This window comes from Lagenorhynchus albirostris, chromosome 7 (assembly GCF_949774975.1).
Source record: "Lagenorhynchus albirostris chromosome 7, mLagAlb1.1, whole genome shotgun sequence".
In the NCBI taxonomy this organism is placed as follows: Eukaryota; Metazoa; Chordata; class Mammalia; order Artiodactyla; family Delphinidae; genus Lagenorhynchus; species Lagenorhynchus albirostris.
The window spans coordinates 40,364,067-40,387,103 of NC_083101.1; the positions used below are offsets into that span (position 1 = coordinate 40,364,067).

At 40.1% G+C, this 23,037-nt stretch overlaps 1 pseudogene; it reads right to left on the reverse strand.

Annotated features, from left to right (window-relative positions):
- Positions 1-11,685: 11,685 nt before the first annotated feature.
- On the reverse strand, positions 11,686-12,699 carry LOC132522622 (leucine-rich repeat-containing protein 59-like; annotated as a pseudogene).
- Between the last annotated feature and the right edge of the window lie 10,338 nt (positions 12,700-23,037).

Genomic DNA, 23,037 nt, shown 5'->3' on the forward strand with positions numbered 1-23,037 from the left:
CCACTTACCAAATTTGATGTACATTCCTGTTCACTAAGTTGCCTTTTCTCCATAAATGTTTACTGTTTAAAATGAAAACCTCTGCAAACATTAAAGAGTGAACTTGTATTGTCTGATTTCTTTTTCTAAACTCAGACTGCCTTTATAGTCAGTAGCATACTAATTTGCACCCAACACTTCTCTGCTTATATCATAGGTGCTACTTCAGCTCCAAGGAGACTGTGACAGCCTTAAAGGAGGGGCCATGTTATGAACTTTAACTTCCCATTGTGTCTAGTGAACTGCAGGATAAACAGATCTCAGCATCCCTGATTAGTTGTACTTGAACTAAATACTTGTTCACATGACTGCCATCTAGAGACCCATCATTTCAACAAAAGCTCTGAAAGGTTTCTCAGAGTGACAGGACAAAAGTACAGCATAAGTTCAGAAAAATTAATCATTCTTATCTTCAGGTCCAAATATGTTACCAGGGTTTCCTTCCTGGTCCTGCAAATGTAAACCGCAAGCGTTAGCGGAATTCCTAAGCAGCATGTGGGATAAACCGCTGTACAACTTACTATCAATAGGCACAACAGGAAGCAGAAACGGCAAGATTCATTTCCCTCTATTTGACTAGTTCAAATGAGTTTCTTCTCTGCGTAGAGTAATATATGTAGCTCTCCAGCAGAAATGAGAAAATGTGAATGTCATCTTCATCACAGTCCAAAGGAAATATTAGAACCTGTACTGCTTTCTGTGTGTATGCTTGTGTGTATCACACACATACACATATATGTGTGTGTGTGTGCACCCCAAGCCAGGCAAATAACTCCACTTATATCCTCCAAGCTTGCAGCTACAGGCTAGTTACTTTTGGAGATATTTCCTGAAAGCATGTAAATCTCTCTGGCTGAGGCTAAGTTTTGCCTCCACTTTGAAGGCCTTCTTGGAGTTGCTGCCTTAATCTGCAGGCTAGATGGATTTTCTGGATATCTGGACTTTTGTGTACACGAAGATTTAACCCTCTAGAAGCCAGACTCCTTGTCTGGGTCACTGAGCCCTTATTACCCCTCCTGTTCCATTCTGTTCCCCAGATCATGTGCAGATCCTGGTCCAGGGATGTGGGCCAAGAATGTGGCCATCAGCTGTCCCACGAGGAGACTAAGAGCAGGGGCCTCACAACCACTGGCTGGGCCCAAGTCTCTGATCAGCAGGGAGACCCTGGACAAGGCGCTTCACCTCTGAGTCTCAGGTTCCTAATCTACTAAGTGGGGTGAGCGGAGTGATGCTTAAATGAGATCATCCCTTTAATATGTTTAGAAAAACACCTGGCACAGAGTAAGTCTACCATAACTGTAGATATTGTGATTTCCGTCTTTCAGATTTGCATCAGGGCAAAAGTGGCAGGGCACGGTTCTGGTGAAGCCTACCAGGGAACATGTCTATCAGCTGGGTGGCAGTTGGATGGTCCATGGGACCAATCTCTGTTTGATAAAGCCTGAGACTGCAGCATCACAATTGCAGATAACCGCAGCAGGATGTAGAGAAACAGGAACATTGCTTGTAGGAATGTAAAATGGTGCAACCACTTTGAAAAACGGTTTGGCTAAATTATTAAACATAATTATACCATACAACCCAGAAGTTCTACTCCTAGAAATGAAAACTTGCACATAAGTGTTCATAACAGTGTTATTAGAAATAGCCAAAATGTGGAAACACACAATCTCCATCAACTGGTGATTGGATAAACAAAATAAGGTATATTCATATTATAGAATACTATTCAGCAAACTACTGGTCAGATAGTTGCAACATAGATGAACCTCAAAAATATTATGTTAAGTAAAAGAGACTAGGGACAAAGGTCATATATTGTATAATTCCATTTATATCAAACGTGCAGAAAAGGCAAATCTATATAGACAGAAAGTAGACTAGTGGTTGCCTAGAACTGGGGGGTGGGAGTAAAAATAACTATAAATTGGCATGAGGAATATTTTTGAGGTGATGAAAATATTCTAAAATTGGATTTTAATGGTAGCTGCAAAACTTTGTAAATTTACTAAAAATTATTGAGGTTTACACTTAAAATGAGTGAATTTTATGGTATGTAAATTACACATCAATAAAGCTGTTTAAAAAAATGTTTCCACAAAGAAAACTGTAGGTCCAGATGGCTTCCCTGTGAATTCTACCAATAATCTGAGAAAGAAATATCACCAATATTATAAAAACTCTTATAAAGAACAGAAACATAGGAACTACTTCTCAAATAATTTTTGTAGGCCAGCAGAACTTTTATACCAAAACTGAAAATGGCATAACAAGAAGGGAAAATTATAGGCCAATTTTCTCCATGAACATGGATACAAACTTCCTAAACCAAAAACTCAGCAAATTGACTCCAGCATTATATAATAATATATTACAATCTAGATGGGCTTAGGTTGAGTAAAAACTGAAAATCATCCCATGTTTCTAAGAATGCAAAAAAATAAATAAATAAAATGTAACATTTTTTCATGATAAAGGAAGAAAGACCTCTTAGCAAACTAATAATAAAAGAAAGTTTCCTTAATTCATTAAAGGTTATCTATAAATAACTTATAGCAAACATGGTGCTTAATGGTGAAATATTGAAAGCTACACACCTGAAATTAGAAATGAGATGAAGATACCTGGTATTAATTTCTATTAATATTGCTCTACAGACTGTAGCTAATGAAATTTAAAAAGAAAAGAAATAAAAGATATAAAGGTATAAATGAAGGAAGACTGGAAAGCTGTCATTATTTACAAATGATCGTGTATGTAGAAAAATCCAAGAATATCTAGTTAAAGAGTTAGAATTAATTCATGAATTTAGCAAGAACACTGGATAAAAATCAGTTTATAATAAGCCTTAATTATATTTCTGTATACTAGTGACTAACAATTAGAAGATGAATTGTAAAAAAGATACTGTTTATAGTAGCAAAGAGTTCAAGGTACCATGTGTGACAGCAAGAATAAATAGCTGAGGGACTTCCCTGGTGGCACAGTGGTTAAGAATCCACCTGCCAATGCAGGGGACACAGGTTCGATCCCTGGTCCGGGAAGATCCCACATGCTGCGGAGCAGCTAAGCCCGTGCACCGCAACTACTGAGCCTGAGCTCTAGAGCCCGTGAGCCACAACTACTGAAGCCTGTGAGCCACAGCTACTGAGCCCACGTGCCACAACTACTGAAGCCTGCGTGCCTAGAGCCTGTGCTCCACAAGAGAAGCCACCTCAATGAGAAGCCCACGCACCACAACGAAGAGTAGCCCCCACTCGCCGCAACTAGAGAAAGCCCACGTGCAGCAACGAAGACCCAACGCAACTGAAAATAAATAAAATAAAAATATAAAACTTCAAATAAAAAAAGAATAAAGAGCAGAATCAAATTTAAGAGCACTTTAGATATCAGAATTATCAACTGAAGACTATGAAATAACTTTCTATATTTAAGAGACTAAAAAGACTTAAAATATAAGCAAGGAAAGCAGACTGCAACAAAAGACTAAGGAGAATGAAAAAGAAACAAATGTGTATTCCAGAAATTTTAAAATGGATATAAAAATTTAAAAGATAAAGATAAGATTAAATAGACAAAGAGAGATTTAGTGTACTAGAAGAGGAATATAAGTCTACTTCTAAAATGTAACATAAAGAAATAGAGCGATAAAAGTGTTACGAAGAAATGAAAAGACACAGAGTCAGGATAAGGAACTGTAGAATGGGGACAATCACTTCTGAAGAGGTAATACCCAAGAAGTCTTAGGGGCACTTAAAAGACACCAATACTTGGGTGTGGATATAAGTGAATATTGTGACAATGTTTTTGAGTGAAAGAAAAAAATAGAGTCACAAACAAATATGTATAGTTTGATTTCATGTATATAAACTTTAAAAACATATAAAACTAGATGATCTAATGTTTAAGAACTCAGTCAGAGATTATAAAACTATTGAGAGAAGCAAGAGAATGGTAGTTGCAATTCAGGATGGTCATTGCCTTTGAGTGATGAGATGGAGATGGGATCCCCAAGGCTTTGGGGGGCATGGGTAGTGCTCTACATGTGCAGCTAGGTTGTGGGTACACGGGTAATTGCAACATTATTTATCTTTATACCCTTTCCAAACATGAGAGTAGGTTTGGACAGTTCACAGAAAAAGAAACAGAAGTTGCTTTTTAAATGTGAATGCATAGTCAATATTATTCAATGTACAAAATAGAAATTAAAACCATAAGTAAGCATTTTGTACCTATTGGATTTAGATAAAAAATTTAAAATGTGACAATATACAGTTCACCAAAGGTTAGGGGAGAAGACACTTATATGATATTGGCTGAAGTGCAAGATGGTTCAAAAAATTCATAGCGCATGTGGTAGTACTGTTTATAATCCTAAAACACTCGAAACTCATCAATGTCCATCAGTGGGAATTAATTAAGTGAACTATGGCGATCCATACAATCCAACACTATATAGTCATTAAAAATAATGAAGTAGGTCTGTATGTGCTTAAAGAGGATGACCTCCAAGAAATACTATTCAGTGAAATAAGATGCAGAATGTATGAATTCTTGGTATGCTTCTATTCATATAAAAGATAAATATATGTATTGTATGTTTGGAGAGGTATGAAGTATTGCTAGAAGGATAGCTACACAAAGGAAAACGTGTAAAAATAGTTAACTCCCGGGAGTAATGGAACAATGGTTCTAGGCTGTCAGGTGCACTTTCTTTTTACTATTATCCCTTTTTTTAACCTTCTGTATTTTGTATCATATGCAAAAATCATCTTTCAATTGAAAAAAGTCATTTGTATACTAAGATTCATTTATATACAGGGCTGTAACATGGTCATAATACAGGGAAGCACGCGTTTCTCTAAGTCACTGTAAAAATACCCTCTATATTTGGAATTTACAACTAAAGCAATAATTCAAAATCTCTTAACAAAAGTGAGTTTTTGTTTTATTTTACACTACTCAAGTGTTATCATCAGGAAGAAAAACCTATTGCATGAAATTTCTAGTGCTGCCTGGGTTTAACTTGCTTGAAAACAATGAAAAAAATGCTGTTTCAAATGTTAAAAAAGAAAAAAGCTTTGCTGAATTCTCTCCTTTGAAATGTATAAATACAAAGGCAAACAACAGAAATAATATTAAGATACCTATTTTGGGATCCCCTCTCCAAAACCAGGTATGTTATTTAATTTCACTTTTTATCAGTTGTTCATTTGGGGTCAAACTTCCTACAGTTCCATAATGGAACTTGCCACTCTCTTTTCAGAGGCGCAGATGGTGGGAAAACGTTTCACGAGTAAACCATTTTATTTGAGTGGAACTGAATTCGCTTTTCCAGCCCACAATTTCCAAATACGAAGTCAGAAATGAAATATACCCTTCTACAACCTAGTGGTGTGGCTCTGGGAAAATCATGGCAGCTCTCAGAAATAGTCTCCTCTGCACATGAGAATGCCCAATGCCTTTGCTGTACTGTTGTGAGATTAAATCATGTGACACATTCCTTTGAAAGTACCTGCCGGCTGCCTGGCACACCTTTGAGTCCCCAGCTCTGGCCACCTCCAGCATCACTGGACAGCACCTAAAAATATCAACATCTGGCCCCAGGGAGGCCAACTGAATCAGCATCTCTGGCCCTAGGCCTTAGCATCTGCACTTTTCAAAGCTCCCTGGACGATTCTCGTGTGCAGCTACAGTTAAGAACCCTGGACTAACTCTGGACCAGGACCTATCCTATCTTCCAGCTAGCTATTAAAAACACTGACATTTTTATTGATAAAACACCAATGAAGTTGTGAGGATCCACAAGCAAACAAACCGAGCACTAATTTGTCTGTGGTGGCATATGTGCTCCTCGTACATTTCTGATTCAAGAAACAAGAACTGCCTTTGCTACCCTGCTGGGATGCCACCAGCCATATTATCAGCCTCTGATAAGGTGGAAGTGACATTTTAAGGGAAGAGTATGAAGGGAAGTAGGAGGAAAGGAACTTGTGTTTTAAAAGCAGAAAAGACATATAACGAACGAGCATGCTCTGGGTATCAGTTTTTCCAGGTCAGAATCAAGCCTAATGACATGGCATATGACATAGCATATTTCTTTCCATGTCAATGATAGCTATTCTTTAAAATGACTACAGGTCCTTTCTCCCAGCCACACTTAGCACTCGCTACATCCCTTTACTTGCTCTCTGTTTTGTGCACAATAGTTTACTGATTTTTTTTACTATATATTTGCATTAGAACCTAAATTTCATGAGAGAAGCTTTAGCATCCCAGTTAGTTCTTACACCGTTGAATTTTCTTCCTAAACTTCTCCAAAACAAGAGACCTACCCCCTAAGGCAACACCTTTTTTTTTAATAAAAAAGAGATTATGGCATGTATCAAAGTACAGCACAATAGGAAAAACACAAACTAGAGGAAAGTAAAGTGTTTTGAAACAATCATTTAAAAAAGAAAAAAAATGCTTTCCTCAATAATAGCATTTTCCACACATGAAGCATTCTTTCCTACATTTTGCCTTAGTTTGATTAAAATGCTTGTTTCCAATTCTGCTGGATCCTCCAAAACATTTTTCTCTGGCCATCCCTTGGAGGTCACCATTACTCTGACTGGTCTCTAATTCTCTGGTATGGCTCTGGTTCCTCCCTTTAATAATTGGATTCTGCCGGCTGTTTGCTAGCCTTCAGCGTTTCCTCAAGACTAAGTGAACTTGTAACAATATAAGATAAAGCTTTTCCTCCTTTTATCTTTACTTTCTTTAGAGTCTTACCAAGAATCTTGTTTACTCCTGGGGGCTACAACAAATTATCCTTTCCCGGTTGTTTACAGGAGAAACCACATATGTGTGTTGTGTAACTTTAAGCAGTTCAACATGTCATTCCGTTAGTAAAGGGAGCATCTGACCTTGCTCCAGAAACCTGGCATCAGAGTCAGTGTTTTCACGAGTGTTTCACCCACCGAGCTGTGTGTACGACTTTGGCCAGACACCTTCACCTGAATGGACCCCAGTTCTACATCTCACTCATGAAATGCTAGCCAAGGTCATGTCAAACTTTTTTTCTCTATATAGAGTTCACAGTCATTTTATGGAAATATATTCACTACATGTAAATCACTTAGTGAGCTTGCTGAACTGGGTAGGGTACAGTCAGCATGAACTTGTCTCCCACCAGCACTGTGAGACTCTGCAGGATAGAACTCTTCCTCCTCTACACATCATCTCCAACAGGCCCAAGAGGTCGGGAAAGGTGCGTTTTCTGCATTAAAACGTCTGTATTAGATACTTTAGTCTAAATCGAAATTTTAATATCATATCCAATGTAGTAGAGCTTCTTTCCTGTTCCCTAAGTTCAAGTCTGACCTGGCGTTTGGAGAGTAGCAGTGAGAAAGGAGAAACAAGACGAACTTTCTTTAGGCTGGTATTCTGCCAGCCCACACCAGCCCTGCCGGGCATCCTCGCTGGCTGGTCAGCATGCGTGCCCCACCAATGGTGAGACACTCTGAATATCACACCTGGCTTTTTCACTCTCCTTTGTCTCCCAACTCCTCTGCTGCTCCCAGCCAGAGCTTTTAGTACTCTCTTAGACAGCAAATGTCTTCTGCCTGTCCCAGTAAATATCCAAATGACGGCTCTGCCGTACAGCCCATGAACTGGCTTTTCGAGATGCCAGTCCACATGCCCTTCTTAGTTAAGATCCTTTCAAGACGTCTGAAGCCTGGCTACCTTTCACAGTGCCCTATGGGAAAGCACATACACTGGCTCCTCCAATTTGGGGAAATGCAGCTTCAACCACTACTGATCTGTCCTCTCTGTTTTTGCAGTCATCACCATGCAGCCTTGGGCCTTCAGACTTTTCCAAGCTAGAGGCAGACACCAGGCCCTGTGCCCCTCCCCAAGCTTCGAGGGACATAAATCAAACTCTCAAGACTGATTGCGTATGGGGGCACCTAAAAGTCTCATCACTCTGCAAACCAGAGGGAGATGCCAGTCTGTCTCTTGCAGATGACATAATATTTAGTGGTAGGACCATATTCACTTGGCATAGAAAGGGGAATTACCCCCTCCCCTTCCTAAGGAAGAGAAAAGAGAGCTGTCAGTCTCCTTCAAAGGAAGTTTCCTTCACCAACGTTGCTTTTGAATGCCTGTCTTCTCTTACCTGGGCTGTTGGAGTGATGGTAGCTGAACTGGGTTGCCACCTCCAGCAAAGCCCATGGGGTTACGTTCAGCCCTTTTCTTTAGTATGCTGGAAAACTTTTTCACCCCTTGTACCTTTCACAGCTTTAGAACTTTTGCTGAAATTCCAAGATAACAAAAAAGTGACATTCCCATTTGACTACATTTCACAATCTTTTCTCTTGCATGTAGTTTTTAGAAATGCTTAAAGGATACTTGGGACCTTAGAATTACTCATTTTATCATTGAGCAATCTAAGGAAAATACTTATTCTCTCTAAGTCTCAGTATATTATACGTAAAATGAGCTAACAAGAAATTACCTGACATGATAATTATGAGATTAACTGAGATAATCTATGAGAATTCTAGGTAAACTTTTTAGTGCTATTCAAAAATTAGTTAGTATGGTAAATATAACCTGAGTAAAGTGGAAATCAAAGGCAGGTATTAAAGTAATTCAGGCTTACAAAGCATCTTCCAGTAGGTAATATAAAGATACACACCTGAATACAGTCTGAGGCTTATGAACAGCATCACATACCCCAACCCTCAACCTAAACTCTTAGATGACACTAAAATGTTTAAAAATTGACACACAAGAAGGAGGGGGAGGATAAAGAAGGGAGGAAGATGGAGGGAAGGAGAAGAATTATTAAAGATAGGAAAAGAAACAACAACACTAGAAAATGTTCACTGTGGCAACACAAAAGCCCCTTCTCATGGTGTATGATTACCAGCTCGTTTTCACTTCTCAAACATCTACTCAGATCTTGCCATCTAGCCTCCCTCCTGCCTTAGCATATCTAAAATGTTTTCTTTCCAAAATGCTAAAACCGCCATATACGTAACTTACAGTTTTCCAGCTATTTTACGCATTTGTTTTTTTGTCTCTCCAATTAAAATTTTGAGATGCAGGCTGATCTTTCTATTTCTTCTGTGGCCCTTGCAATGCACAGCAGATGGTTAAGTCCACAGGTGACAATAAGAGTATATTCATTTGCCTTCATTCAAATCAAAGTGTGACATGAACCTAGGCTGAGAACCCTCAAGGTAAATTCATTTCTGTAGCAGATTTCATAAATTCTACAGAAAATGCTAAGGTGCTCAAAAAAATATACAGGTTGGATAAATAGCTAATATAAATGAGCACAGGCAACTGAGGTGACATGGGAGCCTCTCTGACACCCTTGGTGCTTCCAGTAAGAGTGGAAATACCATGCGATATTTTCGAACTTCTGTTTTTGTATCAGCACTTCAGAGGAAAGAGAGTATATTATTTATATACACACACAAATACCTACCAAATGCAGGGAGCTATGTCACTATTTATACTAAGAATTTTTTTTTCGATACCAGAAAAACTTACTTTACTTTCAGGTTCAGTCTTGATTTGTACTAATCTTTTCATTCTTGCCTGCTCTGAAGCACAGATTATATTATTTCTGTTTGGTAAAGTGTTAATTCCTAAATGTGCAGAGTTATAAACAGTTTTAAAAAAAAAGAGGTTAAACCAAAATAAGCACTTAAGAAATTACTCTGAATCAAGAACTATGCTGTCAATTTACATTTTTTACCTTTTAAAGTCACAACACCCCTTCAAAATAGCCACCACAGACCTTGGGAGACAGGCTCAGGGAAGGTAAATAATTTGCCGAAGACCACAGAGATCTATTTGATTGCAAAGTCTGTTTTTTGATCACTATTCCATTTTGCACCCCCTAGCTCATAACCAGGGCAAACGAGCATTTGGTCATTAATACTCTGCCTCTGAGTGGCTGGAAAAATGAAGTAGCTCGTCCCACCAGAGTCATTCAACTAAAATGTTTTTGTTTTGTTTTGTTTTGTTTACCACTCAGACACATTTAATAATTGTAAAAATCCAAAAGAACCTCAGTGCCTAATCTCGAGGTCACAGGTCAACTGCCCTTGGCGGGTTGCTTGACAAGGCTGGACGTGCTCCCGCCTTCCTGCCGTCCACTGAAGCTGCCTCAACCAGCCAAGGAACAGGGGTCTGATCACTATGCTGACTTCTGTATTCTCTTAATCTCATTTTACGTACTATGTGTTTAGTTTCGATAAAGCATTTGTACCAATGGCTCTGGAGCTTGGAGGAAGACTAAGTGATTCTGAGTAACGTGTGGGCCTACACAGCAGAGCTCTCCCTGAGGAAGAAAAGAATAGGTCTTTTCTTCCACTATCAGGAGAGTCCCAAGTGTCAGTCCTATCCATGGGCCACTAGTGCTAAAAGGCTGGAACCCACTCTGTCTCTGAGCATGACAGGTCCTTGCTCTCCCTGGGGAAAGGCAAGGAGCTTTCAGTCAGGAGTCTCCTGTGAAGGAGCACCATGACGGCCATTTCCGATCCCTTCATCCAGCTGTTGTGAAAAGAGGCAAAGGAGGCCACAGAGCAAGAAAATGCTGAGTCTGGCAGACAAGAGAATGGACAGTTCTGCCCTCATTTGTGCTAGTCGTTAATGTACCACTTTTAAACTCCATGATGCTGCTTATTTCCCTTCATTGTGTAGGTGTAGTTGCGTCTAGAATGAATTCTAAACCAAAGTCTCTTACGAAGCTTTAGTTTTCGGGTTGCCTATGAGGTATTTAGTCACACCAATTATGTAACAGAGCTGTCACAGACAATGCGGCTTTGCAAGGGTCCACCTTCTTGTTTATTGGCAATCAGGGAATGAATGCTCTCAAATTGACACAAGGAGCCTGGACTGTCCCCCTTTTATAGAAGCCACATAAATTGCCTCAGGACTCTACAAGAGCTGCCCAAGACCCTCATGGCTAGGAGATTTCTATCTGTGGGTCATGAATCTGTTTCCCATGAAAGATTCTATATTCCAGCCAAGAGACACTCAATCCTGGTGTAAGTTTTGTTCTCTCAAGACATTATAAAGGAGGCAAAATGATGGAAAGAAAGGATACCAGGGTGGGAACCCAGTTCTGCCTCAAACTAGCTGGGAGACCGGAGGCAAGTCCTGGAAGGCCTCAGTTTCCCTGTCTACAAGTGTTACATTGGACTGTATGGTCTGGAAGTCCTGTCACAGCCTGAGATTTTGTAGGACTGTTAAAATATCTGAATGTCTGAGGTCCTTAAAAAATAGGTGTGCCCCTCCCCTCCCCAATTTAGACTAGATTTGCTAAGTATGGTGTTCCCCTAGTCCCCAATAACACACTGCCTCCTGATCTGCCTTGGCTCCCCAGGGAGGAATGAAAGAAAGGGTTTGTGACATACAAAAGTATAAATGTAGTGACAGCTGACCTTTAGTAGAAATGAGTCTTGCCTTTACACAGCTCTGTATAACAACTGGCTGTGCTTTTTCCTCTCCCCACCCCAAGCCTACTCTTTTAAGCATGCAGCGGGTATTCCCCACCTCCTATTTCTCCTTATTCCATCAGGGGACCCTGACGAAGGAACAAAGGAGTCTTACACAGAGGAGGTCTCAAGTACCAAACGGCAGCTACGTGATGATGGCAGGTAGGTCTGACACTAAGAAGAGGTTGTGTCCAGCAGAACCCATTTCCATAGGAGTCCCAGCTCCAAGGCTGGGAGGCAGCAGGCGTGGAGGACAAGCTCCCTGCTGAGAATCGGTCTGCAGGACCCACCGGAGGATGCCGTGGCTGCGCAGCACCGGAGCGCGTTGTCGTAGATGGTGTTCACACTGGTGCAGACGGACTGCTGCTGCAGCTCCGTCACCCGACAAGCAACGAGCCCGCCAGCCACACGCAACAGCAGCGGCAGCAGCAGCCCCAGCACAGCCCAGGATCGAGTGTGGTTCCCGGGTGGTGGCTTCCGGGGCCGAGAGCCGGACTTAGATTTCGGGGCTTGATCTGTTTCCTTCTTAGGTTCCTTCTGCTCCTGGTTGGCTGCTTTGAGGGTGTCCTACTCCTTTCTCCGGCGCTCCTTCTCTTCCGCCTTCTCCCGCGTCCGCAGTTCCACTCCGGAGCCTCCTTAGCTCGCTGCTTGGCCTCCCACGTCTTCTCGGCCTCGCGGTCTATTTCCAGCTGCCGCTGCCTCTCTCGCTCCTGATCAAGCTGTACCGCCTTCGTGTGCTCTAACACCCTGTTGGCGCACTGCTCATGCTGCTTCTCGTCCAAGCAAGACAGGATCCAGGGGGTTATCCTTCAGGCCCAGCCACTTCAGACTCCTGAGCTGAGCAAAGCTGACAGGCAGGGTGACCAGCCTGCTGTTGAGGAGGTCCAGGTGCTGGAGGTTGACCAGGAGGCCGAAACCCGCTGGCAGCTGCCGCAGTTTGTTCTTACTCAGGTCCAGCTTCACCAGGTGTGTGAGGCCAGGCCACGGAAATCCGACGGAAGGGCAGTCAGTTTATTGCAGGACGGATCCAGTATGGTGGCCTTTGGGGGGAAGCCAACTCCTTGACCAGGACCTCATTCACGTCGCTGAGGCTCAGGGCCAGCTTGTTGCTGTCCAGCTCATCGCGGAGGTTCCCGCCCTGGCTACCGGCCTTGGTCATGGTGACGCCAGCTGAACGGGGCTCCGACGGGCAAGAGAAGGGGTGAGAAGCCGCTAGGTGGCTCAGCAGACTCGCACCCAACCGACAATGCCTGTGTCCCCTGCCACCTATCTGCTCCCCGGTTGGCACTCTGAGCCCCACGCCCCGTTCCCACCGGTGCAGCCGCGACAACGATGAGGAAGTAACTCATCCCACCAAAGTCATTCAACTAAAATGTTCAGTCACCATGTGCACCTAGGTTTTTCTTTTTTTTTTTAACAGTTTTTAGAGATGTAATTCACACATCATACAAGTCACTCATTTACAGCCACTATGGAGAACAGTATGGAAGTTCCTTAAAAAACTAAAAATAGAGCTACCATATGACCCAGCAATCCCACTGCTGGGCATATACCCTGAGAAAACCATAATTCAAAAAGAGTCATGTACCACAATGTTCATTGCAGCTCTATTTACAATAGCCAGGAGATGGAAGCAACCTAAGTGTCCATCATCAGATGAATGGATAAAGAAGATGTGGCACATATATACAATGGAATATTACTCAATCATAAAAAGGAACGGAACTGGGTCACTTGTAGAGACATGGATGAACCTAGAGATTGTCATACAGAGTGAAGTAAGTCAGAAAGAGAAAAACAAATATCATATATTAACGCATATATGTGGAATCTGAAAAAACTGGTACGGATAATCTTATTTACAAAGCAGAAATAGAGACACAGATGTAGAGAACAAATGTATGGATACCATGGGGGAAGGGGGTAATGGGATGAATTGGGAGATTGGGATTGACATGTATACACTATTGATACTATGTATAAAATAGCTAACTAATGAGAACCTACTGTATAGCACAGGGAACTCTACTCAATACTCTGTAATGAGTATATGGGAATAGAATCTAAAGAAAGAGTGGATATATGTATATGTATAGCTGATTCACTTTGCTGTACAGTACAAACTGATACAACATTGTAAAGCAACTATACTCCAATTTAAAAAAAAAAGTGTATGATTCTGTGGCTTTTGGTATATTTACAGTTGTGCAATCATCACCACAATCAGTTTTAGAATATTTTTAACACCCCAGAAAGAAACCCTGTACCCCTTGGCTGCCAGCTCCCAATTCCTCTGTCCCTCCAGCTCTAGGCAACCATTAATCTGCTGTCTCCATATATTTGTCCGTTTTGAACATTTCATATAATGGAAGCATACAGTATGTGGCATTTGTGACTATTTCCTTCAATCAGTATAAGATTTTTAAGGTTCATTCATGTTGTAGCATGTATCAATACCTCATTCATTTTCATGGCAGAATAACATTTTATTGTACAGATATGTCCCATTCTGTCTATCCATTCATCAGTTAGTGGACATTGTTCTGTTTCCACCTTTTGGCTGCTATGAAGAATGCTACTATGAATGTTCATGTACAAGATTTTGTGTAGACACATGGTTTCATTTCTCTTTGTTCTATACCCAGAAGTGAAAACGTTGGATTCTATGGTAACTCTATGGTTAAGCTTTTGAAAACTGCTAGACAATTTTCTAAAGTGGCTGAATCGTTTTTCGTTCCCACCAGCAGTGTAGGAGAGTTCCAATTTCTCCACTTCCTCACCTACACTTGTTATCTGACTTTTTGATGATAGCCATCCTAGTAGGTATGAAACAGTATCTCATTTTGGTTCCTATTTGCATTTCCCTGATGGCTAATCCTAGGCTTTCTTTGAAGTGCATCTTAAAATATTTGTTACAGTTATTCAATTCAGTGTTAAAATCCTTGCTCTTAAAGCAATTCAAAAATCAGTGAGAAAAAGGAGTGAATGTAAGCTGATAAGAATGTGTGTGTATATACCTATGCACCTGTGTGTACACCTTGCATGCATACATTTATTTACATGTAAACATGTATGTCTCAGAACTATGAAAGTGTGGGCTCTCAAGTTAAATTGCTTGAGGTCAAATCCAGGCACTGCTACATAGTACCTGAATGACCTGGAGTAAGTTGATTAATTGCTCTAAGTTCATTTTTCCTATCTATAAGTAGGGACAATAAAAACAGCATACATAATTTGCTTAGCATAGCGCTTCTAGATAGTTGATTTATAAATACTAGCTCAATATTTCTGGATTCATTGACTCTTTTACAATTAGGAGGCGTTTCATGTACTGCGCAATTTTAAAAAATCAATGAGGTTTACATTTTATCTTTGCACATACTTGTTTCTAAGTATTTCTAGTCCATATTTTGGTTTAGCCTTTAATAGATTCCCTGTCGTGGATCAGTGTTCCGCCTTACCTAATTTCTCACCCTCCCCTTCAAAATACAATGATAAATTCCCCATACAAAAAGAAAATAATAAGAAGTATCTTTATTGCAAAATAGCACCATCAGTTCTCATAGTAAAATGCATCCCATGTTGATACAGTTCTAAGAGAGGTCCCAAGGCAACCAAAAGAGGAAGAGGAAGCCCTCAGGGCCGGTGAAAGCATGTGCCCTTGAAGGGCAATAGAACTCTCCTTCCTTTCTCCTCCAAAGCCTCATGATTTAGTCCTTATACTCCCCACTCGTCAAACCAGGGGAGCAGTGGAAATCAGCAGCACAAATGACCAAATAATACCCCTTATTTCCATGTAGAAGCAGGTGCATTTTCCTCAGGATAAGTGGTGCGATGACACTGATCCACTTTGACAGGCCAGCTGATCTAAAATTACTCAGCACACAGCCCCTGGCTGGGGAAGCTTCTCCCAAGAGCTTATTCTGAAACTCTTCAATCCCCCAGGTGCTAATTAAAATTTACTGGATAATATTTGCAAAGCTCAATGGCCCTAGTTACAGCAATTATCAGTTACTAAATGTTAGTGCCGGGGGTGTCACCTGATGATTGGCTTTTTTATTCAAGAGGATTGTCCCTCTTCCCCCACCCATGATTCTTTCCCTCCACTTCTTCAAGAATCCAAATGGGCTAAATGTTTCAAATGGCTTGAGAGGAGGAAAAAAATCGTCATCCTACACTTAAAATAATTCTTTTTTCCTTGGACCACTAGGCACTGAGGGCTCAGGGTTTTAAACACAAGGATCCCACTGTGGAAGTGAGGGGCTAAATTGGAGGTTCACCTCTGAACCACCATCAAGGTGTGCTCCTGGCTCATCCATTTGCCCCGGTGACTGCATCAGCAGGTAGACCAAAGGCCCTGACCAAGGCCCGCTAATCTTATCAGGTTATTGCAAATGACTGCTCTTGAAATGGGAGACAGTTTGTCTAAACAAAGGAGAACTGACCAATTTATGGAGTTGGCACTAAAGGAGCCATAGGACAAGGACTCAGCCTGGTTACCATGCTCTGGCCCCCGCTTCTGCAGACCACACGAAGAGACGAGTATTGCAATGACACACAGAGGCATTTCCTGGGTTTAACTGAGTTCAAATTGCGCTTGATGGCCTTAATTAAGCAGATGAACTGTGACAAAAAATAATATGGTCCAGATACTCTCTAAATAAATGACCTTAAAATTAATAGTCAAACTTCTTTACTTTCTAATTCAGGAAAGACGTCAGATCCAAGACCAGTTTAACTCAACCCCATGATCTGGGGGCACCAGCGGCTTTTGCTCTTTGCTCATATATCAATGGCAACTTTTTACTAAGACACAGTGTTCTCAATTGTTTCTGTGTTTGTTTATTTGTTTCCAGAAGAACACTTTTCCAGAGTTCTCTTCCAAGAGAACTAATATTTGTGGAACATCTACTATTTGCCAGACATTAATGCTCGGCACGTTAAACAACCACATACAGCGTTCTTTGTCTTGGCCCAACTATAATGTCAGCTCTTCCCTTTCCCTTTTAAATAAATCTATTTTCAGAAGCAGAGGAAAAGATGATGGCCCAAATTTTTGATAGTCAGGGATATGTGTAAAAGACATATAAAACAGTGGAAGAAAGACCAAACTTTGTGAGAGAAAATCCAAGGTTATTATAAAACTCTTCCCCTTTCAATACCTCTGACCTTCTCCAAGGCATTGAACATTCTGAGCCTAGAGGCACCTCACTGGGTCAAGATTAGACACTGCATGTGAAGGAGCTCAGAGAGCGGTGAGATGCTGCATAAAGTAAGAAGACTCTTACTCTAATCAGGAGGTCAACAGAAGTGAAATATTCCAGATCCTCACAAACACTGGCAGTGCTCATAGAGATCAAACCAAAAGGTTACTGAGTTAAGAAGGCACGGCTGTGTATATCCCACAGCAAATGGCGACCATCAATAGTTAAAGCTGTTTCTGGTCCTGGTTGCATAAGGTTTTCTTCAGAACCAAGCAGGTTTAAAACTAACTTGCAGCAACAATTAATATTCTAGTCCATTCTATTTCTTTCATTGTACAATATCATATAGAAACAGACTTTGCATCCTTTTGAAGTTTTATAGGAAATACATTGGGGTAAGGAAGAGAATGTACATTTGTTGTACAGTATATATAAGCATTCTCCTCCCTAAGCCCCCAATAAATTTCCTATAAAGTTTTGAAAGGATGGAACATGTCTAGCAAATGTTTTGTAAAAGGCTTGAGGTCAAACATACTTGATTTTCCACTAGGTTAAAATAATTTTTGTATGTCCAATCTATTAAACCAAATAATGAAAAAGATGTACAAAGCGGCAATTTCATCTGCACTTTCAATAGCTGTTTCCCTGGGCTAACTTGTTGGCAAAGCAATTTGCATGAACATTACTATCCTCAACCAAAACATTCAGTAAGTGTCAGGTATTCGCTGGGAACTTCTTGGTACTGACTGATCTACAAATCATTTCAAATACACGGATACCTGAAGGATGGGAGGAAGGGACTTTAGCCAGGAAAAAGGGTGAGGAGGAACCTTTCAGGAAAAGGAAGTAGCACATGCCTGTGGGAAGGAGAAACCGTGGCTGGAATAGAGTGAAGGGTGGGTGAGGTAGCCAGAGGTTAGATACGCAGGACCTCAAGGTCCTAGGAGGAAACACAACTTATTCAGATGGTTTAATAATGAGATTTTAACAATAGGGATACTTTCAGATGTGTAGGCAGTATTTCAGGAGTCATCACCCAGAGAAAGCATAACAGGAAGCTCTCACCATCCCTAGGACAAGAAGGAGGAAGAGAACTATTGGAGTCTGGTGGGAGCTGGAGCTGTGGAGGTGAGGCTACCCACACCTGCTGGCAGAGAAGAAAGGCAGAAACAGGGAAGCAGCAGGAAATACCTCCAAACCCTCCGTCTCTCCTCGTGCTCTGCCAGTGCATCCCATCCGGTGTCTTTCTTGGGACATAGAGAAATTAGGGGAGGAAAAGATGGCAAACAGAGAATAACCAGCACACCGGACTTTTTATTTCATCCTAAGAAAAATGGGAAGCCTTTGAAAAATTTTAATCTAGGGAGTGAAGTGGTGAAATTGACAGCTTGGGTCTTTTCTGTTATAGGTTTTGTGAAACAGCATTCAAATGCACATTTTCTTCTATATTGATAATCGCTAGGCAAAAAGACAGAGGGGGGAGGGGAGGGAAAGAGAGGGAGGGAGAAAGGAAGAAAGAAGTGTGAGATGTTTCAGGTTTGTTACAAGTTTTAAAACAAATAGGAAGAGACTATCAAGACTAAAGGCAAATTTGGATACTCCAGGAACAGCCACAAGTTGACACTATGAAAATCTGTGGGTGATTCGTAGGACTTACTTAGAGAATGGCAATGAACTCAGTGAAAGATCATGCTGAAGATGAGAGATTTCATTTATGTTCTCTTTTTCTGAGGAGTTAGAATTGCAAGTTTGCATCAAAGGATTTGCTAGAGCTCAGATGTTTCCTGTTTTTGTGAACTTACAATAAGAGTTACAAAAGCTATTCTTTGGGGGGAGTTTTATTTTTCTTCATTGGGTAGTGTTGAAAGCAAAAAAAGAGATGAACTCTTTAAAACCACTTAGGTTCCATGGATATAGATTGATTTCCTGCTATAGTTAATTTTTGTGCCTTATTTCCCTAAAACAATTGGGACCTAAAAGCATTTTGAGGAAAACTCTAGACCTTTTAGTAAAAAAGATAGAAAGAAGGAATGAAAGAAAGAAGGAAGGAAGGAAGGAAGGAAGGAAGGAAGGAAGAAAGAAAGAAAGAAAGAAAGAAAGAAAGAAAGAAAGAAAGAAAGAAAGAAAGAAAGAAAGAAAGAATATATAGCATGCATATTCTATAAATGAAGGAACCATGAAGAATCCAGTAAGTTTTCTAAATCAGATATCTTGCTACGTGTCCTCTATCATCTAGGGAGATTTTTAACATTGTAAATTCCCAAGGGCCCCTGAAAACCAACTGAAATGAAATCTCTGAGTAAGACCTGGGGTTTTGCATTTAAAAGAAAATGTCCTCTCTCTGATTCTGACATGCAGCTATCTTTGGCAATCACCATAGATATAATTTAAGGTCCAAACCATGTTTATTTTAAAATTCCAGATAATTAAAATGCTGGTGATGTTAGTCTAATGAGTTTCCAGGTCCTTCTACTTATATCATTCTATTACTCTTGTTACTCAGTTTCAAATTTAAATGCATAAAGATGGATTCAAACTTCTAAAATTCCTAGAATTGACTTGACCTCAATGGATTGTTTCCATGTTGTACAATGCCAGTGTGCACTTTTGGTAATGGGCTTTTTAAAACAACATATAATACATGATTTTAACTGTGTTTAAATTTTGGTTTTTCATTATGAATATATTTTAAGTGGTTTCTGACCTTCTCTGAGTACCTAGACTCAGGGTGGATACACTGAGATGGCTTAAGAAATAAAATGATTATTATTTACATACCACAGAAAATCACTGGTCTAGTGCTTTACTTCAGAGCTACTGGCAATCTTCTCTGGTGAAGGCTCCAATGGAACGTCAATCATTGTCAATAATCAGTATCCTGAAATCAACCAAAATCCTCTTCTTCAACATGGTTATTTTTTTAAACTTCTTTCCTGGAATCAAATACTCATCTGTGTCCTGTGTTTTTTGGAAGAGGTTTTGTGTAAGAAGACCTGCTTGACTCATTCTGAAGGATTTCTCTGATTTGTATTCTAGCTCATTCTTTATTATACAGTTGGCTCACTCTCTCTCTCTCTTTTTTTTTTTTCGTCTAACCAAGGACCAAAGATTCAATACTCAACTTGGAATACAAATCAATTTCTGGAAATCTCATGCTTACCTTCCTACACCTGTCCTCTCACTATAGCAACACCAGAAGTAGACACAAACCATCATCATGTGTTTCTGTATAAACTACTTCTGAGGTTTTTATTCTACAGTTTATACCCCTGCAACAGTATGATTTTCATTGCAAAGCAGAGTGGACTGATCACATACAACCACTTCCACCCTAGTCCAAAATCATTTGAAATGAAACCAAAGCTGTCTAAAATATTTTATGTTATTGGAAAACAAAAAAATCTGGTGAATTTCTGAAGAACAGAAAGCCAATAGGAATGAAAGAGGAACTGAAAACTGCATACAATTGTAATGAAAATACACAGAGTAAATAAATGGTGTTGAGATCAGAGTAGGTTAGGAGGACACTGGGGGTCAAAGGATATAAGGAATGATAATGGAGCTTTAGGTAACTATCAACTCAAGCTGTCACCTTGTACAAATATCTTGAGAGGATACAGTAACTGAGTTTGCTTCCAAAAGGTATCAGTGAATAGAGCACTAAAACCAGAGGATTCCAGGCAGCTTGAAGGCACAGAGAGAGATGAAGGGGGTGCTTTCGAAACCAAATTATAGGTTGCCATCACACCATGTTCTTCAGTATTCATATCTCTCCAAAGACAAGCTTCTTTACTCAAAACATGCATCCATAAGCAAGTAAGTAGGAAATGGTTCTGAAAATATGAGCAGATAAATTAAGAACCAGAAGATATCTGAGGAAAACCAAAACTATTAAAGAATGAACTCCAGGGCTTCCCTGGTGGTGCAGTGGTTGGGAGTCCGCCTGCCGATGCAGGGGATGCGGGTTCGTGCCCCGGTCTGGGGGGATCCCACAGGCCGCGGGGCGCCTGGGCCCGTGGGCCATGGCCGCTGGGCCTGCGCGTCCAGAGCCTGTGCTCCGTGGTGGGAGGGGCTACGGCGGTGAGGGGCCCGCGTGCCGCAGAAACAAACAAACAAACAAAAAAGAATGAACTCCAATTCAGTAAGTAGAAAACTAACATATGGAAAAATATTTAATGGAGCAAGTTAAGACTATAATGAGATTATGTGGATTTGTTTACCATTTCTATAAAACTAGAAGGGTATTTATGAAAAAATCTGGAGCACTTGTTAAGAAAAGTAGGTTCAAAAGGTGAGATGAATAGCAAAATGAATTAGGCTGAAGAGTAAATTAGTGAGCTTAGACAGTCATGCCAAAGGACTCACAGAACATGGTGTGAAAGGAAAAAATGATGGAAGATGCAATGAAATAAAGAGTTGCAGAGAAAAGATCTATTAGACCCAAAATCTATTCAATAGAATCATTGGGAAAAGGAAAGCTAGATAACAGAGAAAAATATATAATCAATGAAATAATAAAAGATTTTACAGAGCAGAAGAAAAGACCTAAAGGTATCAATCTGGAGAATGAGCACCAATCTACAACTAAACACATCAAATTCCACAAGCCAAGGCTAAAAAATAATACTCCTAAATTATTCCAAAGAGAAAGAACAGCTTCCCTACAAAAGAAAAAGAATCATATGAACATCAGGCTTCTCCTTGACCACAATGCATAAAGACAATAAAACAAAAAAAATGGCAAATTTCTAATAAAAAAACTCCATTTTAAATATAATTGATTTTTACCTATTTTGAAAAGTTATAAGTAACTTCACTATCCACCAATGTATTAATAATAAGTGATGCTGAATAAATATTATGAAATACTACTATATGACTTGATAAGGGGACAGCAATTAGCACTTGCAACAACTTTTCTCAATATGATCCTCAATTCCAAAGGCAGTGGCGGTACGATTGAGAAGCTAAGCAGAGCCTTCAATAGACTCACAGGGCTAAGACCCAAAAATGGCACCCAGGGCCTGCCAAGCAGGAGGGTCCTTGTAAATATCCAAACTTTTGAGGGGCACAGCAAGCAACATTAAACCAGAAACAGTCTGGCCCTAACAAGAAACAAAGTCCAGGTTCAAACAATTCTAAGCCCTTTGGGGTTGACGTGACCTGGGACTGTTAGTGCCCTTAGAATAACAGCCAATAGAAGCAAAGGGAAGGCTCATTGGAGAAAGAAAAGGGGTGGGATAGGGAAGGTGGGAGGGAGGCTCAAGAGGGAGGGGATACAGGGATATAGGTATACATACAGCCGATTCACTTTGTTGTACAGCAGAAACTAACACAGCATTGTAAAGCAATTAGACTACAATAAAGATTTTTTAAAAATCATCCCAAGCATCAAATTATTTCTAGTTTTTCATATACAATATTTAGCATTGTGGGGGAAAAAAAACAGGCAAGGGAAACGCCAATCAGAACCACAATGAGATATCACTGCATACCTGTTAGGATGGCTGTAATCAAAAAGACAAGAGATGAGAGGTGTAGGCAAGGATGTGGAGAAAAGAGAACCCTTGTGCACTGTTGGTGGAAATGTAAATTGGTGCAGCCACTATGGAAAACAGTATGGAGGGCCCTCAAAAAATTAAAAATAGAACTACCATATGATCTGGCAATTCCAGTTCTGGGTATTTACCTGAAGAAAACAAAAACACTAACTTAAAAAGATATCTGCACCCCTCTGTTTATTTCAGTACTATTTACAATAGCCAAGATATGGAAACAACCTAAGTGCCAATTGATGGATGAATGGATAAAGAAAACGTGATATAGATACAGATATATAATGGAATATTATTCTGCCATAAAAAGAAGGAAATCCTGCCATTTTTGAAAACATAGATAGACCTTGAGGTCATTGTGCCAAGTGAAGTAAGTCAGACAGAGAAAGATAAATACCATGTGATCTCACATGTGAAATCCAAAAGCAAAAACAAAACAAAAAAAATAAACTCATAGATACAGAGATTGGTTGCCAGAGGCAGGGGGCTGAGGGGTGGGCAAAATGGATGAAGGGGGTCAAAAGGTACAAACTTCCAGTTAAAAAATAAATGTCATGAGGATGTAATGTACAGCATGGTGACTACAGTTAAGAATACTGTATTGTGTATTTGAAAGTAGCTAAAAGATCTTAAAAGTTCTCGTCACAAGAAAAAAATGTAACTATGTATGGTAACTAATGTAACTAGACTTATTGTGGCAATCATGTTATAATATATACAAATATTAAATCATTATTT